Genomic DNA, 20,112 nt, shown 5'->3' on the forward strand with positions numbered 1-20,112 from the left:
AGTCCCAGATGCTTAACAGGCTGAGGCAGGATGATCACTTGAGTGCAAGAGTTTGAGGTTACAGTGATCTATGATGATGCCAATGCACTATAGACTTGGTGACAGTGTGACCCTATCTCCAAAAAAAAGAAAAAGTGTATTTTATAGTTCCAATAAAGCTGTATTTATGGTTTCTGCCTTGTAGTGAATTTCTTTAGAAGCAACAGAATTTTAATGTAGTTACAAACCAACTTGCTAATATTTGGAAACCCACTTAAAAACTGTCTTAATTTCCTATTTTGTTTTTTTTAGACAGAATCTCACCTGGTCACCCTTGGTAGAGTGCTGTGGCATCTTTGCTCAAAGCAACCTCAACTCTTGGGCTCAAGTGATCCTCTTGCCTCAGCCTCCCAAGTAGCTGGGACTACAGGTGCCTGCCATAATGCTGGCTATTTTTTAGAGACAGGGTTTTGCTCTGACTCAGGCTGGTCTTGAATCTGAGCTGAGGCAATCCACCCGCGATGGCCTCCCAAGTGCTGGGATTACAGGCATGAGCCACCGTGCTGGCCTTATGATGTGGTCTTTAATATTTTAAATTTGGGCCTGGATTTGTATCTTAATAGTATGCACACAGAATTTAATGACAGTTAGAATTTAATGTCTGAGAAGACAGAGAGTCCTGAGGCTAATTTTATATTTACATGGATGGATAGATGGAGGGAGAGAGTAATTCTTTCTGAAATAATTTTAGGCCTAAAATTTAGATCTCTGGGCAATTTTAAATGTTGACTGTCAAGACTTAATAGGAGTTGAAGTGGGAGGATGAAAATTATTTAACACTTTATGTGCCTACTGTGTATCATACTCTGTTCTAAGTCTTTTACAAATATTTGCTACTTGTACTTTGTGTACTGTTTTGAGTTCTGCAACATTATTTTAGACTTTTACTTTTCTATGGGAACTGGGTTCAAATGGCTCCAGTTGAAATACAAAGAGTCCTGTGATTAGTTTTCTCCTACATCTTCTTGCAAATACTTCATGTAATGAAATATGAAAAGGTCACAGCTTGGTCTGAAATAAGTGAGATGGAATCTCTCTTTTACTGTTAATGCTTACGCTTTTATTTTATTTTATTTTTCTGAGTTAGAGTCTCATTCAGTCGGCCTGGAGTTGAGTGCAGTGGCGTTATAGCTCACAGCAACCTCAAACTCTTTGGCTCAAGCAGTCCTCTTGCCTCAGGCTCCTGAGTTTCCGGTATGCCCACCACAACGCCCAGCTAATTTTAGAAAAGGGGTCTTGCCCTTGGTCAGGCTGATCCTAAACTTCTGATCTCAAGCAATGCATTGGCCTCGGCCTTGCACAGTGCTAGGATTACAGGAGTGAGCCACCTTGCCCAGTCAGACATAGTTTTAAAGATCCTAGAATTTTTCTGATTTTTAATGTCAAATTGGAAAACAAAAGAATACACTTTTCTCAAATGTTTTTTATAACACTGTATTGTGTTGTATTATTACATTTCACCCATACATCTCATTTCTATATGAAGTCATGGTGATAATTTTAAGATTTTTTCCTTCCCTCAACTCCTAGTTGTTTAAAGTGAATAAATGAATGGAGAAGTGGTTTAGAGCTTGGACTGGCGATATGAAGGTAATGAGGTGACATTTCTGTGCCCCAACACACATAAAGATTATGAATTTATACATATTTTCCCCTTGATGTCATTTTGAAATGGAGGGATGAGGGCAAGTTCACAATTCTGGTATTTACATCTTTAATTAGGCTACACAGTCTACCTGGAGCGAGTTAACACAGTTCAAAAGATGCATGCTAATTTCATGCTGGGCAAAGACGGTATATGTGAAGATGAATTTCGTCTTGGCCTGTGGTTAGGGAACTACAGATGACAAAGGCATTGCTCTGGTAGAGATTTTTTGGGTTTGGGGGACTGCAGGAAGCAGGGATTCGCACCCTAATGAAGATCCGCCCGAGGCTGCGTGTCCGTCTGGGAGCAGCAGGGGGCGAGAGAAGCTTGACTCTAGACACTGCATTTTCTTTCACGTGACACGTGGCTCTCTTCCCTAGGCGGCTCTGCTTCCGGCGGGCAATCACCCGGAAGTGAGGGTAGTTGAGGTAGGGAGGGAGGGGCAAAGGCTGCTGGCCGCAGCGGCAGGGGGTGGAAAAAGAGAAGCAGAGGGAGGAGTTGCTGCTGCTGTCTCCACTTCTCCCGCCGCTGCTAATGTAACTTCTTTCAGTATCTGAGCTTGGAGCCTGCGTGCGTGGATTTATTGCTGCCACGGTCAGTGTAGCTCCAGAGATTTAATCATAGGACAGAAAAAACAGGTAAGTCCTACATCGGCTTCCCGTCGTCCCTTTTAACTGCAGTGGGTGTTCCATGGTATCGGTGAGAAGGTCGTGTTAACCTGGGACAATCTCTAAACTCTCAATTCATAACTCATGGATTTTCCATGTTTATGTTTTACTTCTTCTAACAGTGGATAGAGGAGGGGAGAGTAGGTCCTGACCCATGTCACTTTCCTGTATTCTGGGAACGGTGTCCTGATCATCCATGGCCTACATTACCCAAAGAATTGAGGGTACAAGAAAGTTGGTGCCAGGTGTTGGAAGTCATATAGACTGAGATCTTTCCTTAATGACACCTCCTTATGTTTTGGAAACTAAGGTTACTAAGATCACCATGATTGATAAAATAATAATTTCATCAAGAGAGCATTCTTGTTTCCACTTCATTTTGTTCACTGTGCCCCCTTGCCTGTAAAGGTACCCTCCATTCTTGTCTTACCCTGTGGCATCTTACCTTCGACCCTTGTTTTGTTGTAGATGTTGAGATTACCTTAAGCACAGACAACACTCTTTTATAGTTTCACAATTCAATATTTTTCCAGGATTTGATCTTTGTTCATTCTTTGTGTGTGTGTGTGACAGAGCCTCACTGTGTTGCCCAGGCTAGAGTGCCATGGCATCAGCCTAGCTCAACATCAAAGTGGTCTCCCTGCCTCAGCCTCCTGAGCACCTGGGACTAGAGGCGCTTGCCATAATGCCTGGCTAATTTTTCTCTTTTTATTAGAGACAGGGTCTCACTTTGGTCAGGCTGGTCTGGAACTCCTGAGCTTAAGGGATCCTCCTGCCTCTGACTCCCATATTGCTAGGATTATAGGGGTGAGTCATCATGCTTGGTCCTGATCTTTGTTTTAATCACAGCCTCTTGAACTACAGTAAGTAGTAGGGCTTTGTATTGAGACTTCATGTGTGCAGAAGATTGAATGGGTGATATATGTATTGAGGTGCGGCATTGGGGAGAGGAGGATTCATAAGAAATAAAACATTCCTTGGCCTCAGAGAAGTTTGAAATCTGGTCAGTTAAGATTAGCTATGAAGGCAATGGTGTCTAGCTGCCCCATTGATGAATAAATACGTTTCTTATTGCATCCTTTAAAAGGTTATTTTGAACTGATATTTTCTTTTTCATATTTCAAATTTTCTTGTGTCTACATCCATGACATGAGAGGATTTTTTTTTTTTGACAGAGTCTCAAACTGTCACCCTGGGTAGAGTGCCATGGTGTTCCTGGCTATTTTTTGGTTGCATTTGTTTTAGCTGGCTGGTACCAGGTTTGAACCCACCAGCCTCGGTGTATGTGGCTGACGCCCTACCCACGGAGCAATGGGTGCTGCCAGGATTTTTTGTACTGAGAGTCTCACTTAAAGTAGTAGAAACATAGATACACAATCACCTAAAGATTTTTTTTTTTTTGAGACAGAGTCTTACTCTGTTGCTCCAGGCTAGAGTGCCCTGGCACCATAGCTCAAAGCAACTTCAAACTCCTGGGTTTAGGTATTTCTCCTATCTCAGCCTCTCAGACTGTATTAGAAATAGGGATGTTGAGATACATGTGCTATTAGGCGCCTACTATGAAGCCCAGCTAATTTTTCCATTTTTAGTAGACATGGGGTCTTGCTTTTCCCCAGACTGGTCTCAAACTTCTGAGCTCAAACTATTACCTCTCTTGGCCTCCCAGAGTGCTAGCATTACGAGTGTGACCCACTGTGCCTGGCTACATAAAACATTTTTCAATCTCAGTAACATTATATATTAGAAACAGGAAGTGTTATGAGAGTGCAGAGAAGGGAGTATGTGAACTGGGCCTTGAAAAATGGATGGTATTTAGCTTTGCAAAATTAGGGTAAGGGGGAGGATTATCCAGATGGGAGAAATAAGTTGAGTGAAGGTTTGGAGGGCTTGAAAGATGCAGGATATCTAATAGCACATGTATTTCAACATCCCTATTTCTAACACAGCCACATCTTCCAAGATGTCACTGATTAAGAGAAAAAAATGTAGAGCTGGGCATTGTGGCAGGCGCCTGTAGTCCCAGCTACTTGGGAGGCTGAGGCAAGAGAATTGCCTAAGCCCAAGAGCTTGAGGTTGCTGTGAGCTGTGATGCCACTGCACTCTACCAAGGGCGACATAGTGAGACTCTGTCTCAAAAAAGAAGAAAAAAAGAGAAAAAACTGTAGAATAAAGAATTGGTCATCTTACAGCCATATCTAACTATATTTTGGCCAATAAGAAAGCCTACATACAGCAGTCCCTGAGGTTACAAACATCCAACTTAAATACAACTCGCACTCACAAACAGAGGCTATTGCAGGTAATAAGTAAATGTAACTGCACCAATTTACATACAAATTCTATTTAACAAACCTATAGAACCTATCTAATTTGTAACCTGGAGACTGCCTGGTATAGAAAAAAGTACATGGAAATGACAGTGTTAATACACGAAGTTTAATTCAGGTGCAAACTCAAATCTGAAAGAGAAAAGTTAGATTTGCTATTCTTTTATTCTTTTTTTTTTATTTTTTTGAGACAGTCTCAAGCCATTGCCCTGGGTAGAGTGTCATGGCATTATAGCTCACAGAAACCTCCAACTCTTAAGCTCGAGTGATCCTCTTGCCTCAGTTTTTCTATTTTTAGTAGAGATGGGGGTCTTGCTTTTGCTTAGCCTGGTCTTGAACTGGTGAGCTCAAGCCTCCCAGAGTGCTGGGATTACAGCCTTGAGCCACTGTGCCTGGCCTGAGATTTGCTATTCTTTAATACTGACTGAGTTTGTGTCTTAAATATAATTTGGAATATTTTTTAAATTGTTTGGAATGAATAACATTGTCTAAAACCAGAAGCTGTTCCAGGTTTTCCTCAAGGAATCTCTGCTTTTTATTTTCTCTTGAAAATTGATCTCTCTCTGCTATCTTCTTAACCTGATAGAAACTATTCATGTCCAATCATACCCTTAGGAAGATCTTGATTCCTGTCTTCTAGATAGGGCTAAATACTAACCCTTCCCGAGGATAGGTTAACATCTCTGTTCTCTAATGCAAAAGGTTATTTTCTAGCTTGGCTCTTGTAGCTCAGCGGCTAGGGTGGCTGGCCACATACACCAGGGTTGGCGAGTTTGAACCTGTCCTGGACCTGCCAAAAAAACAATGACAACAACAACAGCAACAAATAAATAGGTGTTGTGGCGGGCACCTGTAGTCCCAGGTACTTGGGAGGCTGAGGCAAGAGAATTGCTTAAGCCCAAGAGTAGGAGGTTGCTTGTAGTCCCAGCTACTCGGGAGGCTGAGGCAAGAGAATCGCCTAAGCCCAGGAGTTGGAGGTTGCTGTGAGCTGTGTGAGGCCACGGCACTCTACTGAGGGCCATAAAGTAAGACTCTGTCTCTACAAAAAAAAAAAAAAGAGTAGGAGGTTGCTGTGAGGGTGACATAGTGAGACTCTGTTTCAAAAAAAAAAGTTGTTTTCTTTGAAAAATGCATGAAGAGGTCTTAAGCTTCTGAGGCAGTGAGGGGTTCTCTGTCTACTCACGGTTCTTCTCTGGACCAGCGATTTCTTTTCTTTCTTTCTTTTTTTTTGAGACAGAGTCTCACTTTGTGGCCCTGGATAGAGTGCAGTGGCATCACAGTTCACAGCAACCTCATGCTCTTGGGCTTAAGCAATTCTCTTGCCTCAGCCTCCCAAGTAGCTGGGACTACAGGTGCCCGCCACAATGCCTAGCTGTTTATTGGTTGTAGTTGTTATTGTTGTTTGGCAGGCCCAGACTGGATTTGAACCCACCAGCTCTGGTGTATGTGGCTGGCACTCTAGCCACTGAGCTATAGGCGCTGAGCCTGGACCAGCGATTTCTGTCACATTTTTGCTGCTCTGATGGTCAGTCCAGCAAAAGGGTTACAAAATTGCTTTGGAGGCTGCACTTGGTACTGGTATTAGTGCATAGCTTCCTTAATGGAGTATTTTAAAGATCACTACTGCTGAATATGAGATGATCTGTGGCACCAAGTCAGTTTCAGGGTAACTCCTTCAAGAAACTAAATTTAATACCACCAGGAAGAAGTAATTCAAGTCTGAATGAAGAGATTATAAGCCAGAATTTTGATAGAAAATTATTTGAAGGTGCTGCAAATAAAAACAGCTTTCTCCAGTCACAAAATGATCCTGGAATATGCAGTTTAAATCTTCTGCTTACTGAAGAATATACTAGAGAAATTCATCACAGGGATAATTATAGTGGAAAATGTAGTTTAGAAGCATCTGCTGTGGCAACATTAGATCCACCTCATACAGTGCAAACTTGGATGCAGAGATACAGGCTGGTACTAGTTTACTACAGGTAACATTGGATCACCATCCTGTTGCTATTATAGTGGAGGTGAACCAAGAAGACATTAAACCACCTCCTCCACTGGTTTTAAATTCTCAACAGAGTGATACTTTAGAGCAAAGAGAACATGACTTAGTACATGTTATAGAAACATCCTTATCACCTTCACTTTCTTCCGTTGATATGAGAATGACATCTTTTCCATCTTCTATTCCAAGGAGAGATGTTATTTTTTGGCATGAAAGTGGAGAATATTTTAGGTCACTGTTAGGGTATGATCCTCAGATCCTACAAATGTTGAAAGAGGAGCATCAGATAATTTTATAAAACTAAAAACACTTTGGATTATATGTGCAGGAGAAGAGGGACATATTGAAAAGAAGGCAGCAGCTAGAGGAAGAACTACTAAGAGCAAAAATAGAAGTAGAGAAGCTGAAAGCAATTTGATTATGGCATGATCTACCTGAATATAACAGTCTATAAGATTTTTTTCAGTTTTTCAATTTGATAATTTTAATTTTGGTCAAATTTCTTTAATTTGGGAATATCTGAAGCAAAATATTTATCCTTGAAAAATATTATTAATCTCTATAATGGAAAAACTTTATTGACATGATTTTCTAATTATTTTTGCTTTTGAGATATTAACATTTACTGATTAGTTGCCATGGTTATAGTTTTCATTGTTTTTTCTCATTTTTCTTCTAAGAAATTTAATTGTTGGACTTACAAAAGTTGTTTTATTTGATCATTAAACTGTATACAAATAGGTATACAAACATATGTATATGTATTCTTTCAAATTTCTGAGTCTTTAACATTTTTAATTAGACCTAAAAGCTGTAGTTAAGATCGTTAAGTCAGTTTAATTTAGAAGCTGTGCTAACCTAATAATAGGAAGCTTGTCTGTATGACATTCGTTTTTATGCTTTCATCTTTTGAAGGAATAATTCCTGGGATTTTAGAGATAGAAGGTATTTGGAGAATACGTATTTTCTATCTCTTCAATTTAGAGGTAGTTAAACTGAGGTCAGGGAGAACTCAATGACTTAAGGTAACAAAGCTATTTGTGGCAAGCAAGGATTAGTACTCAATTTTTCTTTGTGTAATTCCCCCCCCCACTAATTTGTAGAAGTGAAAATACACTCAAATATTCTCTAGAAAAACATTTATTTCATTAAAACTGCTTTTAAAGATTGTTAGGTAATTAAGGTCAGGGGAATTGTATTACTTACTCTTATCCCACCTCTCTTTTTTTGTCTGGCAAAATAAGGTGTTCTATTGAAGCTATTATATATTTTGGCTGTCCGATTTAAACCTATATCTTGATTCATTATAAATGTCTTCTTTTGAAAAAGATTTCTTTCATAGTAAAAATCAGAATGAGAAAAATTAAGGTTTTTTTTTTTTTTTTTGTAGAGTCAGAGTCTCACTTTTTCGCCCTCGGTAGAGTGCCATGGCATCACACAGCTCACAGCAACCTCCAACTCCTGGGCTGAAGCGATTCTCTTACCTCAGCCTCCCGAGTAGCTGGGACTACAGGCGCCTGCCACAACGCCCGGCTATTTTTTGGTTGCAGTTTGGCCGGGGCCGGGCTTGAACCCGCCACCCTCGGTATATGGGGCCAGCGCCTTACCGACTGAGCCACAGGCACCGCCCGAAAAATTAAGGTTTTACTTAGCTTAAAAATAGCAAAGAAATCATGTTTGTAATTTATGATATAAACTGTAGTCTTTGGTTTTTGTAAATATTATTTTAATATTTGTGGAAATAAATAAAACCTTGACTTAAAACACACACAAATAAGAAAAATGTATGAAGAAGCAGTAAAATTGATTTAAAAAGTAATGAGAAGGCATGCACAAAAAATAACCCCAGCTAACATACTGCAACCTTTACTTCTGTGAAGGCTCTTAAGAGAATACATTCTTTTTTTTTGAAAAATAGTTCTTTTATATATATATATATATATATTTATGTATTTATTTTAAGACAATGTCTCACTTTCTCACCCATGGTAGAGTGCGATGACATCATAGCTCACAGCAACTTCAAAGTCTTAGGCTCAAGTGATCCTCTTGCCTCAGCCTCCCGAGTTTCTGGGACTACAGGAACCTGCTACAAACCTGGATATTTTTGGAGATGGGATGTTGCTGTTGCTCAGACTGGTGGTCAATTCCTGAGCTCAGCTCAGGCAATCTGTAAGCCACTGCTCCCAGCCTGAAAAATAGTTCTAATTATTATTTCTTTTGTCTGTATTTAAAAGTGCTTTGCAAACTTTATTAATCAAGACTTTTGACATCTTCATTTGCCAGTTGGAAAATTAAATTATGAGGAAAGAAGATTTATATGAACTGATATAGGTACTAGTGTAGATGAGAATGATATTCTCTCTATTCATTTTTCTTAAAGGGGTGTTCATGTTTTACAGTGTTTTGTTTTTAAGTAAGTACTTCAGTTGGGTGTGGTGGCTCATGCCTGTTATCCTAGCACTCTGGGATGATTGCTTGAGCTTAGGAGTTCTAAATCAGCCTGAGTAAGAGCTAGACCCATCTCTACTAAAAATAGTAAAATACTTGCCTAGAGTTGTGGCAGATGCCTGTAGTCCGAGCTACTCAGGAGGCTGAGGCAGGAGGATCGCTTGAAACCCGGAATTTGAGGTTGCTGTGAGCTATGACGGCACTCTACTCAGGGTGACAGAGTGAGACTCTGTTTCAAAAAAAAAATAGTGGTATTTCTTAGAACATAGGTCAAAATGAGGTGGGTATAGCAGGCAGATAGATAATAGGCAAAGGTTAGACAGAGTATTTCAGTTCAATCTACCATTTCAGAAGTAATTTTTTTCACTTCTGAATCTCAGTGTTCAGGTTGATTTAATGTGATATAACTTGCTTACTTGCTGAGATAGTATATGTCTGGACAAGTATTAAGAATGTGTTGTTGGGCAGCGCCTGTGGCTCAAAGGTAGGGCACTGGCCCCATATGCCGGAGGTGGTGGGTTCAAACCCAGCCCTGGCCAAAAACTGCAAAAAAAAAAAAAAAAAAAAAAAAAAGAATGTGTTGTTAAAGTATAAGTGTACAATATTTCTGGCTTCATAAAAATTTCCCGGTTTTTCCAGCACTGTTTGCAATTGAAGTGAATTCCTCATCCTCATGAGCTCAAATATATGGGATATTTGTAGATCACATTAGTTTTCACAGATATCCTCATTTTGAGCCAATTATGTGCACTTGTTTTCTTTCCATATTTAGAATTATACAACTGTGTCTCAAGGGTTAAAAAAAAATTGTTTTACTTATCTTTATTATAAATCTCCAGTGTAGAAGTCACGTTTTTCAGACCTTTAATCAGGAGTGCATTTTAACAATTTACTAATTAAAATAAATGGGTTATTTCATGTTTTAGGGATGTTGTTTTAGTTTGGCCACTTACCTTAGTTGATTTTGTTTGTAAAATAGTAATACATGAAGTTTTACGTTTCCTATTGTAATTGCTACTGATCCTGCATGTGCATTTGATGTCCCAACCAAGGCAGGAAGGGAAAAATACATGAATTACTTCCCTTCCCAATTCTCACCTGAGAGTTTGTAGAGCACTGTATACCTCTTGGAACTATGAAGAAAATGCTTTCTGCTCTCTTTCAGTGTTCTCCTGAACTGTGCTACCTGCCACTTAGAGAGGAAAGCACTAAGAGAACTTCTGTTAAGACTTGAAAATCTGTCAACAGAGATAACACGAACAGAGAGAAAGACCTCTAAAATAGAGAGCCCTCTAAAGAAAATTCTCATGACTACTTGGAATAAATTTGTATCTGACCTCTAGTGTCATGAGGATACTTAAGAGTTATTCTTGAGCTAACAAAAGCTTACAAAGAGCTTAGTTGTTAAAGAGGTCCAAGTATAATTGCCTTTTTTTTTTGTGGTAAAAGGAGATATCTAACTTTTTGATGATGATGAAAATGTTAATATAAATTATTAAATTAATATCGAGTATATAGTAGTAATAAATACATTAATTATAAAGCAATGATATTAAATTATTTCATACAGGAATTTCATTTTGACCAATAAATGCTTTTTCCTGTTTTACTGTTAATTCTATTTTTTTTTTTTTTTTTTGAGACAGAGTCTCACTTTGTCATCCCCAGTAGAGTGCTGTGGAGTTACAGCTCACAGCAACCTCAAACTCTTGGGCTTAAGTGATTCTCTTGCCTCAGCCTCCCGAGTAGCTGGGACTATGGGTGCCCGCCACAATACCCAGCTATTTTTTGGTTGTAGTTGTTGTTGTTTGGCAGGCCCAGGCCGGGTTCAAACCCGCCATCTCTGGTGTATGTGGCTGGCGCCCTAGCCACTGAGCTATAGACGTCAAGACAATCTTCAGGTATTTTTAAAATTTTAAATTTCTTGAGTGATGATGGGGAAAAGAATAATTTATTTAGCTGAACACAGTGTGTCAGGCCTGTAATCCTAGCACTCTGGGAGGCAAAGGCAGGAGGATTGTTTGAGGTCAAGATTTCAAGACCAGCCTGAGTAAAAGGAGACTCCTGTATCTACTAAAAAGAATATAAATCATAGCTGGGTGTGGTGGCATGGGAATAGCTACTCAGGAGGCTGAGGCTGGAGGGTTGCCTGAACCCAGGAGTTTGAGGTTGCTGTGAGCTAGGCTGACAACATGGCACTCTAACCTGGGTGACAGAGTGAAATTCTTTATCAAAATGATGAAAGAATTATTTATTTAGTACAGTATTTATTATTTGATGTTGAGTGCCAAGGTATGATTAGAATTGTCTGAGTTTGTCTACTGTGCTTATTACAACCCCTGCTCCTCCTCCCCAAACTCCTGTTTCTTAACTTTAAGGCAAGTGGTAAGTCATGGGATCCTGAAGCTTTTATTATCTTTTTCTAATGTATATAAGTGAAGGTGACCAGAACTATTCCTCTGTCTGGTGTGAAAAATAACTCTGGTACCTTGTCTATTGTTTGCATTTTGGTAAGAGTAGACATATACTTTCTTTTCTTTTTTTTTTTTTTTTGAGTCAAGAGTCTCAAGCTATCACCCTGGGTAGAGTGCTGTGAGGTCACAGCTCACAGCAACCTCAGACTCTTGGGCTTAAGCGATTCTGTTGCTTCATCCTCTCAAGTAGCTGGGACCACCGGCTGTTTTGTTGTTGTATTTGTAATTATTGTTTGGCAGGCCCAGGCTGAATTTGAACCTGCCAGCTACAGTGTTTGTGGCTGGCGCCCCAGACATATACTTTCATTGGGCCAAATTTTATCCCCAGATATGTTAAGTGGCTAAATTGGGATCTAAAGCCTGGGATCTCTTGGCCTCAGAACCTATGTTTTTACCTAACATAAAGGAATTGTAGTTTTTAAAGTACATAGACATTTGAATAAAGTTGTTCTGTTGGAATTAAGTTCCTTGTTAGTCCTAAAAGGAGAAACATTCACTTAGCTTTTTTTTAATGTATGAATGAGCAAATTGATAATTAAACAAACTAAGATGTTGGTAGCTCACAATTTCCATGGCGATTTCTTTTTTCTTTTCTTTTCTTTCTTTATTTCTTTTCTTTTTTTTTGAGACTGAGTCTTACTATGTTGCCCTCGGTAGGGTGCTGTGGCATCACAACTCACAGCAACCTCAAACTCTTGGGCTTAAGCGAATCTCTTGCCTCAGCCTCCCAAGTAGCTGGGACTACAGGTGCCCACCACAATGCCAGGCTATTTTTTTTGTTGTGGTTGTCATTGTTGCTTTAGTTGGCCCAGGCCAGGTTTGAACCCAGCAGCCTCTGTGTATGTGGCTGGTGCCATAATCACTGTGCTGCAGATGTCAACCGTTTTTATTTTTTTTTCATGAGACAGAGTCTTACTTTGCTGCCCTGGTTAGAGTGCCATGGTGCGTACATAGCTCAGAGCAACCTCAAACTCTTGGGATCAAGTGATCCTCTTCTCTCAGCCTCCCAGGTGGGTGGGACTACAGGTGCTCGCCATAAGGGTTGGCTGTTTTTTTTTTTTTTTTTTTTTTAAAGACTAGGTCTCACTCTTGCTCAGGCTCATCCTGAACTCCTAATCTCAAACAGTCCACCTGCCTCGGCCTCCCAGAATGCTAGGATTACAGGTGTGAGTCACAGTGTCCAGGGTAATTATCAAAGTAATATGAAAAGTAAGGATCCATAGTTTTTTTTTTCCAGTTTTTATTTTTATTTATTTATTTATTTATTTATTTATTTTTGTAGAGACAGAGTCTCACCGTACCGCCCTCGGGTAGAGTGCCATGGCATCACACAGCTCACAGCAACCTTTAACTCTTGGGCTTACGCGATTCTCTTGCCTCAGCCTCCCAAGCAGCTGGGACTACAGGCGTCCGCCACAACGCCCAGCTATTTTTTTGTTGCAGTTTGGCCGGGGCTGGGTTTGAACCCGCCACCCTCGGCATATGGGGGTGGCGCCCTACTCACTGAGCCACAGGCGCCGCCCTATTTATTTATTTATTATTAAATCACAGCTGCGTACATTAATGCAATCGTGGGGTACCATGCGCTGCTTTTATATACAATTTGAAATGTTTTCTTTCTTTTTTTTTTTTTTTAAGGAGACAGAGTCTCACTTTATAGCCCTCGGTATTGTGCCGTGGCATCACACAGCTCACAGCAACCTCCAACTCCTGGGCTTCAGCGATTCTCTTGCCTCAGCCTCCCGAGCAGCTGGGACTACAAGCGCCCGCCACAACGCCCGGCTATTTTTTGGTTGCAGTTAAGCTGGGGCCGGGTTTGAACCTGCCACCCTCGGTATATGGGGCCGGCGCCTTATCGACTGAGCCACAGGTGCCGCCCACAATTTGAAATATTTTCATCACACTGGTTAACATAGCCTTTCTGGCTTTTTCTTAGTTATTGTGTTAAAACATTTATATTCTACATTTAGTAACTTTCACATGTACCCTTGTAAGATGCACCGTAGGTGTGGTCCCACCAATTACCCTCCTTTCACCCATCCTCCCCTTTCCCCTCCCCTCCATTTCCACTTTCCCCATATTCTTAGGCTATAAGTGGGTTATAGCTTTCGTATGAAAGCTATAAATTAATTTCATAGTAGGGCTGAGTACATTGGATACTTTTTCTTCCATTCTTGAGATACTTTGCTAAAAAGAATATGTTCCAGCTCCACCATGTAAACATGAAAGAGGTAAAGTCTTCATCTTTCTTTAAGGCTGCATAATATCCCATGGTGTAAATATACCACAATTTATTAATCCATTCATGGGTAGATGGGCACTTGGGCTTCTTCCATGCTTTAACAATTATGAATTGGGCTTCAATAAACATTCTGGTACAAATATCTTTGTTATAATGTGATTTTTGGTCTTCTGGGTATATACCTAGTAGAGGAATTATAGGATCGAATAGCAGGTCTATTTTTAGATCTCTAAGCATTCTCCAAACATCTTGCCAAAAGGAATGTATTAGTTTGCATTCCCACCAGCAGTGTAGAAGTATTCCCTTTTCTTCACATCCATGCCCACATCTCTGGTCTTGGGATTTTGTGATATGGGCTTATCTTACTGTAGTTAGATGATATCACAAAGTAGTTTTGATTTGCATTTCTCTGATGATTAAGGATGATGAGCATTTTTTCATATGTCTTTAGGCTGTGCACCTGTCTTCTTCAGAGAAGTTCTCTTCAAATCCCTTGCCCAGCCTGCGATGGGATCTCTTGTTCTTTTTTTGCTAATATGTTTGAGTTCTCTGTGGATTCTGGTGATTAAACTTTTTTCCGAAACATAACCTGCAAATATCTTCTCCCATTCTGAGGGCTAGTTTTATCAGGTCCCAGTATTGTATTTTTGATGCTGCTTCAATTGCCCGGGGGGGCTCCTATAAAATATTCTCCCAGGCCGATTTCTTCAAAAGTTTTCCCTGCACTTTCTTCTAGTATTTTTATAGTTTCGTGTCTTAAGTTTAAATCTTTAATCCAGTGAGAGTCTATCTTAGTTACTGGTGAAAGGTGTGGGTCCAGTTTCAGTCTTCTACAGGTTGCCAGCCAGTTCACCCAGCACCATTTGTTAAATAGGGAATCTTTTCCCCACTGAATGTTTATAATTGGCTTGTCAAAGATCAAGTAATGGTAAGTAGCTGGGTTCATCTCTTGGTTCTCTATTCCGTTCCAATACATCTACATGTCTGTTTTTGTGCCAGTACCATGCTGTTTTGATCACTATTGATTATAGTATAGTTGAGGTCTGGTAGCGTGATTCTCTCTGATTTGTTTTTATTTCTGAGTAATGTCTTGGCTATTCGAGGTTTGTTCTGATTCCATATAAAATGAAGTATTATTTTTTCGAGATCTTTAAAGTATAACAGTGGAGCTTTCATAGGGATTGCATTAAAATTGTATATTGCTTTGGGTAATGTGGACATTTTAACAATGTTGATTCTTCCCAGCCATGAGCATGGTATGTTTTTCCATTTTTAACATCTTCAGCTATTTCTTTTCTTAGAGTTTCATAGTTCTGTATATAGAGATCTTCCACGTCCTTTGTTAGATAAACTCCCAAATATTTCATCTTCTTTGGCACTTCTGTGAACGGAATAGAGTCCTTGACTGTTTTTTCAGCTTGACTATTGTTGGTATATATAAAGGCTACTGAGTTATGAGTGTTGATTTTGTAACTTGAGATGCTGCTGATCACATCTAAGAGTTTTGTAGTGGAATCCCTGGTGATTTCCAGATATACAATCATGTCATCTGCGAAGAGTGAAAGTTTGATTTCTTCTGACCCTATATCCATATACTTGTATATGGATACCCTTGATTGCCTTTTCTTCCCTAATTGCATTGGTAAAACTTCTATTACAATGTTGAGGAGCAGTGGAGAGAATGGGCAACCTTGCCTGATTCCTGATCTGAGTGGAAATGATTTTAATTTAACTCCAATACGATATTGGCTGTGGGTTTCCTGTAGATGGCCTCTATCAGTTTAAGAAATGTCCCTTCTATACCAATTTTCTTTTTTTATTACAAATTTAGTGTATGTTATTTATAAATTTTTCATAATTATAAGTATATAAACATGAATACATAATTGCCTAAGTACAATCACCAGCTATTGTTGTAATTGTTATAAAGTCAACAAAGGTTCTCTACTAGAAAAAAATTATTGGTTTGACTGAAGATGACTGAGGAGAATTTCCCAAGGGTGAGCTTTTCTAAATCCATGACCAGCCTGGCAAGGCTTTCATCCAGCAACCATTTTCACCCAACAGCCTGGAGAGCCTCAGTCCCCACACCCCTGAAGTCATCAGTCCCAAATGGTCAGGACGGCAGTGACAGCCTCCCTCATCTGTGGCTGCTTCCACCTTAGCATTAATGGACCAGGGACAACTAAACACACACCCTCTTGCCCATCGGGCAGGATGCCCCTTCCTAGTCAACCCATCTTCAGCTTCCACAAGCATACAGCACCCTCCCATCAGGACCCTCCTCCCTTTTCCTCCCCCACACATGTCACCTTCTATTCCCAGCTTTAAGGATCTGCCAGAGGCAAGTGGTGTTGCTGGTGATGGTAGTGGTAGAGGCAACTCTCTTGCAACACATTGGAAGCTCTTTATAAATACTGCTTGTTCTCATTGGGTGACCCACAGTTATCTCCACAGAAGTGCCTGTGGCCTCACGTTAACAACCTCTTTATGTCTGTCTCTGATTTTCTCTCTCTTTGACCTATGATTTACATACCATAAAAATTTGCCCTTTGAACAGTGTCAATTCAGTGTTTTTTTCAGTGAATTCACAAAGCTGTGCAACCATCACCCCTATCTAATTCAGAACATTTCCCTTGCCTGAGAAAGAGACATCTCAACTGTACCTATTAAATGGTTGGTTCACATAGAGGCTTTCCCTATCCCATGGGGACACCCAATCAGCGTTCTGCCTCTAGAATCTGCCTATCTGGATATTTCACAGAAATAGGATTATAAACCAGGTGGGCTTTTTTAACTGGCTTCCTTCACTGAGTGAAATGTTTCCAGGCTCATCCATGTGTTTATGTATCAGTGCTCCATTTCTCTTTCTAGCTTCCTAAGTATTCACCACAAACTGTAAAAATAAAGTTGATGATCAACTGACTTTTCCACTGTACTAAGTTCCTGTTTTAAAATTTCTAATTGTGCCTAGCACTCTGGGAGGCCGAAACAGGTGGATTTCTTTCTTTCTTTCTTTTTTTTTTTTTTTGTAGAGACAGTCTCACTTTATGGCCCTCGGTATAGTGCCGTGGCCTCACACAGCTCACAGCAACCTCCAACTCCTGGGCTTAAGTGATTCTCTTGCCTTAGCCTCCCGAGTAGCTGGGACTACAGGCGCCCGCCACAACAACCAGCTATTTTTTTTTTTGGTTGCGATTTGGCCAGGGCCGGGTTTGAACCCCGCCACCCTCGGTATTTGGGGCCGGCGCCTTACCGACTGAGCCACAGGTGCCGCCCACAGGTGGATTTCTTGAGCGGAGGAGTTCAAGACCAGCCTGAGTAAGAGCAAGACATTGTCTCTAAAAAATAGCCAGGTGTTGTGGTGCGTGTCTGTAGTCCCAGCTATTTGGGAGGCTGAGGCAAGAGGATCACTTAAGCCCAAGAGTTTGAAGTTGCTGTGAGCAATGATGACATGGTACTCTACCGAAGGGGACAAAGACTCTGTTCAATACCTGGTCATTTCCCAGGTCTCTGAGGAAAGAATGAGGAAGAGGTGGTCATTGCTTCTGAGCCATGGAGGTCCATGCCTGGAGCAGAGCAGCATCACGTTCAGTTCTGACTCCTCAGATGCATCACAAAATTTGACAGCAGGAAGTTGTTCCCATCTGGCTAGGGCTTCTTTGATTGTTGTTGCTTTTGCTGGATATTCCAAGAGACATGGCTGCCACAGTCACCTTGGTACATCCGTCCCCAGGCAGGTCTGCAAATCAGGACCATAAAAAGTCTAGAGAGTGGCTGAGGACACATCACCCGTCTCTCAGATTGCACAGTGTCCTAGTATTGCCGGAAGACGAGGCCCAACCTATACCAATTTTCTTAAGTGTTCTGATCATGAAGGGATGCTGGATATTATCAAAAGCTTTTTCTGCATCAATTGAAAGAATTATATGGTCTTTGTTTTTTAATTTGTTTATGTGCTGAATTATATTTATAGATTTACATATATTGAACCAGCCTTGAGACCCTGGGATAAAACCCACTTGGTCATGGTGTATAATTTGTTTGATGTGTTGCTGGATTCTGTTTGTTAGGATCTTGTTGAATATTTTTGCATCCATATTCATTAGTGATATATATTGGTCTATAATTTTCTTTTCTTTTTGTGTCTTTTCCTGGATTGGGGATCAAGGTGATGTTTGCTTTATAGAATGTTTTGGGTAGTATTCCTTCTTTTTTCTATATTTTGGAAAAGGTTGAGTAATATAGGTACTAGTTCCTCTTTTTTTTTTTTTTTTTTTTGTAGAGACAGAGTCTCACTTTATGGCCCTCAGTAGAGTGCCGTGACCTCACACAGCTCACAGCAACCTCCAACTCCTGGGCTTAAGCGATTCTCTTGCCTCAGCCTCCCGAGTAGCTGGGACTACAGGCGCCTGCCACAACGCCCAGCTATTTTTTGGTTGCAGTTCAGCCGGGGCTGGGTTTGAAGCCACCACCCTCGGTATATGGGGCCGGCGCCTTACCGACTGAGCCACAGGCACTGCCCAGTACTAGTTCCTCTTTAAAGGTTTGGTAGAATTCTGACCAAATTTTGGTGAAGCCATCTGGTCCTGGGCTTTTCTTTTTAGGGAGATTTTGTATAATTGATACTATTTCAGAACTTGATATAGGCCTGTTCAACATTTCTACTTTATTCTGGATAAGTCTTGGAAGGTGGTATGCTTCCAAGTATTGGTCAATTTCCTTCAGATTTTCATATTTCTGAGAATAAAGTTTCTTGTAATATTCATTAAATTTGAGTATTTGAATTTTTGAGGAATCTGTTGTTATTTCGTCTTTGTTATTTCTGATTGATGAAGTTAGAGATTTTAGTCTTTTTTTTTCCTGATTAGGTTAGCCAAAGGTTTATCTATTTTATTGACCTGTTCAAAAAACCAACTTTTTAATTTGTTGATCTGTTGTATAATCCTTTTATTTTAAATTTCATTTAATTCTGCTCTAATTTTGGTTATTTCTTTTCTTTTGCTGGGTTTGGGATTGGGTCCCATGAAGTTGTTAACTTCCTCTCTTTCCATTCTCTTGAGGAAGGCTTGCAGTGCTATAAATTTCCCTCTTAGGACTGCCTTTGGGTATCCCAACGGTTCTGATAATTAATGTCTTCATTATTATTTTGTTCCAAAAATTTGGTAATTTTCTTCTTAATCTCATCTGTGACCCAGCTATAATTCAGCATAAGGTTATTTATCTTCCATGTTTTTGTATGAGTATGCAGATTCCCGTTGTTGCTGAGTTCAACTTTTATTCCATGGTGGTCCCAGAAGATGCAAGGAATACTTTCTATTCTTTTAAATTTCTTGAGGTTAGACTTGTGACTGAAGATATGATCAATTTTGGAGTATGTTCTGTCAGCTGATGAGAAGTATGTGTATTCAGTTTTGTTGGGATGAAATGTTCTGTAGATGTCTGTTAAATCCAAATGTTGAATGGTTAAGTTTAAATCTAAAATTTCTTTGCTTAGCTTCTTATTGGAGGATCTATCCAACACTGCCAAAGGAGTGTTAAAATCTCTGACTGTTATGGAGCTGGAGGAAATCGAGTTGCTCATGTCTGTTAGAGTTTCTCTTATAAATTGAGGCACATTCTGGTTGGGTGCATAAATATTAATAATTGAAATCTCATCATATTGAGTATTACTCTTTACAAATATGAAATGATCATCCTTATCCTTATTTACTTGTATTGGTTTAAAGCCTATTGTATCTGTGAATAGAATTGCAATACCTGCTTTTTTCTGATTTCCATTTGCCTGGAATATAGATGACTGTCCTTTCACCCTGAGTCTTTTAAGGTAAGGTGAGATTCTTGTATGCAGCAGGTATCTGGCCAGAGTTTTTGTATCCAGTCAGCCAACGTGTGCTTCTTTAGAGGACAATTTAAGCCATTCACATTAACTGAGAATATTGATAAACCTGGTAGAATTTTGGGTATCAAGTTTTTCGACAGTCCAGTGGACATTTTTAATCCTTTCACCACTGTGGAAATTGGAATTTGATCAAAAGGTTCTAAGTGAGTTTACTTTTGTGGTGGAGGACTGTGCTGGTCATTATGGAGGATTGGTCTGAGAATATCCTGAAGAGCTGGTTTAGTTATGGCAAATTTCTTCAACATGTGAATGTCATTAAAGTATTTAATTTCTCCATCATAAATAAAACTCAGTTTAGCTGGACACAGGATCCTGGATTGAAAGTTACTTTGTTTTTGGTGATTAAAAGTCGATGACCA

General features: G+C 39.9%; 1 protein-coding gene and 1 pseudogene across 2 annotated transcripts in view; both read left to right on the plus strand.

The window, feature by feature from the left end:
- The first annotated feature begins 2,157 nt into the window (after positions 1-2,157).
- The window catches only part of ATP7A (ATPase copper transporting alpha), a 219,408-nt gene continuing 201,453 nt past the window's right edge, over positions 2,158-20,112 (plus strand). For both annotated transcript variants that reach the window (XM_053579634.1, XM_053579635.1), the window contains exon 1: positions 2,158-2,322. The gene's annotated coding sequence lies outside the window, so the exon portion shown is untranslated. The remainder of the gene's footprint in view (positions 2,323-20,112) is intronic.
- On the plus strand, positions 6,312-6,668 carry LOC128577405 (DNA repair and recombination protein RAD54B-like; annotated as a pseudogene).

Source organism: Nycticebus coucang, chromosome X, assembly GCF_027406575.1.
Source record: "Nycticebus coucang isolate mNycCou1 chromosome X, mNycCou1.pri, whole genome shotgun sequence".
Lineage (NCBI taxonomy): Eukaryota > Metazoa > Chordata > Mammalia > Primates > Lorisidae > Nycticebus > Nycticebus coucang.